Source organism: Arachis ipaensis, chromosome B05 (genome assembly GCF_000816755.2).
Source record: "Arachis ipaensis cultivar K30076 chromosome B05, Araip1.1, whole genome shotgun sequence".
NCBI lineage: Eukaryota > Viridiplantae > Streptophyta > Magnoliopsida > Fabales > Fabaceae > Arachis > Arachis ipaensis.
This window is the reverse complement of record NC_029789.2, coordinates 125,667,962-125,673,416: the sequence shown is the minus strand read 5'-3', so window position 1 is coordinate 125,673,416 and position 5,455 is coordinate 125,667,962.

Below are 5,455 nucleotides of genomic sequence, written 5' to 3'. Positions count from 1 at the left end.
ATCGAGCTTTAGTCTTAGGACTTCGATCCTTCTTGGGTGAATCCGAACTCGAGCATTTGTCGACTTCTTTCTTTGTAGAAGCTTCCTTTTTTTGAATTTAGAACGTTTTTCTCCTCAAAGTGTGCCCTTTTGTATTAGCGCTCTATGTTTGGGAAAGTTTTGGTTTTGCTTGAATGCATGTTTGGAAAGCTTGAATATTTTTGTATTGTCATGCTCGCTTCTCGCTGTGCTGTATGTTTTTCTAGTTTTTTATGAACCTGTTTTACTTTGCCCAGAAGGTTGCTCCTTTTGATGACTTTCGCTATGTTGATGATTTCATTGATGATCCTTTGTAGAAAGTAATGATTTTTTCTAGTGGCTTGTTTGTTTGGGGTGTTTATGTTCTGAAAAAGGCGATGTCTTTGATGACTTCTGGTTGATACTTTCGTTGCTTGGTAGTTTCATCTGCGACTGTGAATTTTGGGAGGTAGTTATTTTGATGACTTTATTTGATTTGTAGCTCGTGGCTTTCTTCTCAGAGTGTTATCTTCCTGTTTAAGATGTGTAGAGGTGTAGACTTGTAGGTTTCCCTGAGTCCTTGTTCCATAAGTTGCCTCCAAAGGATGCCCCTAAATTTTTAGTGTGGGTCATGGGGTTTCCTTTTGTTGCTTGTATTGCTCTGGTGTCATGCTTGTCCGGGTTGTTCTGATATGATTTTTTGACTTTATCCGAGATGTTTTGGGTTAGTAATCTATTTTCTTCTTTTCTTGCTGTAGGACTAGTTGACCTCATGTCTTCTCACAAGAACATTGTTGAGACATCTTCCCAAGTCCCTGAGGGCATGGCTAATTGGGTGGATTCAATGGTTCTTTTGTGCGTTTCTTTAGTTGATTCCGAGTTTTGTCAGCAACTTAGGCAGTTTCATAGGGTTTGTAGTATTGGTAGTGAGGAAAAGAATTATGAGCTTGTACCTTCCACTCCTGAAGAGAGAGTTTGTTTCTCTACTCGAGTTGCTGGAGACCGTCCTTTTTTCTATGCCTATGATTACTTTTTTGGCCAGATGAATATCACCATTCCTTTTACTCCTTTTGAGACCAACCTGTTGTGGTTTTGCAATGTAGCTCCATCCCAACTTCACCCCAATTCTTGGGGTTTTATAAAGATCTTTCAATTGCTGTGTCGCGAGTTTGACGTCCCTGCTTCGCAATTCCTTTTTTTATTTGTTTGTCTTGACAAAACCTGGGGTAGTGAAGAAAAAGGCTGCATGGGTTTCTTTCCAAGCTTCACAAGGGAAGAAAGTTTTTTCTATGTATGACGAGTCATTTCGTGATTTTAAGAACTATTTCTTCAAGGTCCGAACTGTTGAAGGAGCTCGTCCCTTTTTTTCTGGATGAGAATGAGGAGCCCACTTTTCCTTTAGAGTGGCAAAAGAACGTTGTTGTGTCGAGGTATTCCTGGGAGATGTTGGACGAGGTCGAGTAGGCCTTTGTGACTGTGTTGGAGGAGAATTAGGGGGAGCCTCCCTATCTTGATACCAAGAAATTCTTAGGGGACCCCTCACTCCTTCGAGATGAGCTGGGTAGTGTTCAATTTTGGCCTTTCTTGTTTTGTTGAGTTTATTTCTTTACGAGCTCTTCTTTGATTTGTAACTTGGTTTCCTGCTGTGATGTTTTGTTTGCAGAGATGATTAAGAACAAGGAATCCATGAAGGCCTTTAAGAGGGCAAGAAAGGCTACTGCAGCTCAAAACGTCTCAGCTAAGGCGGCCGGTGAGGGATCATCTCAGGTTCAGTCGAAGCCGGCCATACCGACCTCGCCGAGGGTGAGGAAGGTAATCCCTACTCCCCGGGTTCGTTTGGCTGATCCTCAAGTTTTTGTTGCTACTTCTGGTGCTCCTCCAAACAAAAAACAAAGAACAACTGAGCCTTTCAACCTTGATGCCCCTGACTTTGACGCGGTTGAGTTCGTCGATCAGCAGATTGCTCCCTACGGTACCATTCCTACCGACGATGTTTCTCTCCTTCGCCACTTGGATTTTATTACTCGAAGTAGCATCAAGATGGTGCATATGGAAGCTGCCTTGTACCGAACTGCCCAAGACCTCCCCCTTCATGCTACCAAAGCTTTTATGGAAGAGGCTAAGCAAGAGTTCGATCGTATGAAGGGTTTAAAGGAGGAGCTCCAAGTGAAAGTGACTAAACTGGAGAAGGAGTTGGAGATCGAAAAGGCTAGTTCTGTTGCCTTGGCGGCTTCTGTGAGGTTGGCTGAGGATACCACCTTGAGGCACAAGGATAGCTATGTTACGGCCTATAGGAAAGTGATGCGTCTCAGGAAGGAGTTGGAGTCTGCTCGGGTTGATTATGCTGAGCTCCAGGGTCACCTTGTAGGCAGTGTAAATGCTGCTTATGAGAACCTGAAGGAGCAAGTTCGAGTTCTTGCTCCCGAGGTCGACCTTACTCTCTTCAGTCTGGACAATGTTGTAAAGGATGGCAAGATTGTCCCTGACAACCCTGACAACGACGATGTTGAACCTCCCCCTGTGCTTGCTGCCAAAGCCTCCGAAGTGCCGGCTTCTTATGTAACGGCCTAGCTTTTAGCCTCGAAGAAATAGCAGTTTTTCGGGATCAAACAGAAATTTTATGGAATTTTTAGGAATTTTTGTGCATATAAGCACCTCTGCTGCACAGGTGCTGTGTCATCAAGCTGCTGAGTCAGTAGCTTGACTACACCAGACACCTCTCCTAATCTAAGCAGGCACGTCGTGAAAAGTTGCGTTTTTTAGCCACTTCGAGTCCGAATTTCAAATTTTTTATTTTCGTGGTTAGTCTCTATGTGACGAGCCGGTCACGAATTTCGAGAGAAAAATTATATTATTATTTTTAAAGCTCATGCTTATCCTTTAGTAGTGTAATCTGATGTATCTAGTTTTAGTAATTATCTCCAGAATGATATTTTATTATTAAACTATGATGAGTCAGCACCCAGTGACACGTGGCTCTCCCAGAGTTAGCCACCACATGTTTTCTTTCTTTCTCTCCAAGCCAAGCTTTCTTAAGGAAAAAGTAAGAAACACTTGTATTCTAATACATCTAGCTTTAGTAATTATCCTTTCTTGAGATATTTTTACACCATACTTTAGGATAATGCTTATCCTAACCCACGGTATCCTAGGCATCATCATTACTATCATTTTTCTTCCTAAACAAGCTAGAATTCCATGAGAGAAAACCAAGAGAACTTCCATGAACACCTAAGCTTCTTCCTCCGTTCTTTCTCAAACTAAAACCCCTATCAAAAATCTAATCCGAACAAAATGTTCATCTCTTCCTCCTCTTCATTTCTATGACAATTTTCATGGAGTAAATCAAGGTATGATGGCTACTCCTCCTCCTTGAAGTTTTAGCCATGGTGGAAACTCAAGCTAATGGTGTTTTCTTCATGTTTTCTCTTCGGATCTCTTGTTCAACCACCATAGGCTCTAAGTAAACGTGATTTCTAGCTGATTTAAGGTGAGGATAACCTTCTTTTCATCATCATGAAGCTTCAGCCTTCATGGTTCATATGGTTCTAAAGTTGTTTTTGATGTTAAAATAGGCGTAAAAGTGCTTTTGGAAGCTTGTTTTTGGCTCAACTTTTGGCAGCAGCAAAGGAGGTAAGGTTTGGTAAATTAATCAATGATTGGCTGTTTTCTTGAAGTGTTAAATCATATCTTGTTTCTGAGGCTTGATTTTGAGTGTTTCTGTGATGGTTTGATCATGAGATCTTGTTGTTTAATGCTTGAAAATCATGTTTTTGATGGTTCTGAAGTTATTGTTGTTGCTGATGGAAAACGTGGCTTTCCAGCCATGAAATTCATGATATTTGATGTGTTTTTTATGTGTATTTGATGGCTGAAACGTTGCTCTTTGGTTTGGTCAAAATCAGGTAAAAATCGGTTACCGAAAAGTTTGAAAAACTGGTTGAAAATCAAGCTGAAATCTGATGAACTTTTGGAAAAATATTTTTGGTCTTTGAAGGACAAGAAAAACGTTGGTTTTGATGATTTTGGGGTCAAATTATAATTATTAAAAAGTTTGGGGTTGAAAGTTAATTAAAGAAAAGTTAAGGGGCCAAAGTGCAAATATTAAAAGTTAAAGGGTCAAAATGCAATTTTCAAAAAGTTTAGGGGTCAAAATGTAATTTTTAAAAGTTGAATAAAATATTATTATTTTAATATTAAAATATTAAAATATTATTTTATTAATAATATTATTTTATTAATAATAATAAAATATTGATAAAAAGACAGTTTTTCCTAAAAGTCTCAGGATGGCAGTTTTGAGTCTATAACTCCCTAATTCTCTTTATTAAACACCGAAGTGAAGGTATAAGATAAGATATCGAAGAATGTAAGGTAATGAAACAAGTTCTAAAAACTTGCAAACATGTTAGAAAGAAAGGGAGTTAAGAACTATATAGCAGTGTGCTGTTGTGATGTTGTGATGTATACAGAGAAATGTGAAATGAGATCACTGTGATGCTTGACTTATGATTGTGGAAAGATGAAAAAGGATGATTTCTAAGTGATGGAAAGTATGGTTATATGTGACTTATGAGCCTTCGGGCGATGCTTGAGAACGGTTATGTAAGAATCTGCTGCAGAGAAGCAGTCAGATAAATGGTGGTGCGACCACTGAGAACGCTTTCCTGGGATACTTAGCTATAGTGCTATTCTGTAAGTCAGAGGACTCTTACAGAGGTATCGAGAAAACACAACTAGCATATGCTCCTATAAGTCAAAGGACTCTTACAGTGAGTGTGTGTGTGTGCTCTTGTAAGTCAAAGGACTCTTGTAGTGGGTAGCTAGTGCCACTCTGCAAGTCAAAAGACTCTTGCAGTGGTTTGCCTCGCAAGTCAAAGGACTCTTGCGATGGGTATTGCCAATAGGAAAGCCTTACCTGGTCAAAGGACTCCGGGTAACGTCGGGAGCGGGTCTGTAACCGACAAATGAGCTCATTACACTAGACATGCATCATACTTGCTTGTGCATATTGTAATTGGTTTGCCTATGTGAATAATTCTGTTTACTTGCTAATTGCTATACCTGATGTAACTGCTCTTGATTGTGCTTGAACCTCATTACTCGTGATTGTGATTGAAATTGGTTGGGTTGTAGCGTATTGGTTGTGAATGAGCTATTTTGGCCTGAAGCCATGATTGATTATGTGATGGGCCAGAGGCCATGATTGACTTGAGTTATGGTTTAATGAGGTATGAAATATCAAGCTGGTTCAACATAGACTTAATTAACCTATGTTTGGAACAGGTTGGTCATTCATACCACTGGGAAACTTTTAAAATTCTTTTATCTGAAAAGTGAGTTTTGATTTTGGGTTAATTAACTGATTTCTTTTAAAAAGGTTTTGAGTTTTTGATGGTTAAACCACTGATTTTCAAAGGACTTAGAAACTTGCAAGTGGACATTATAAATGAACTTA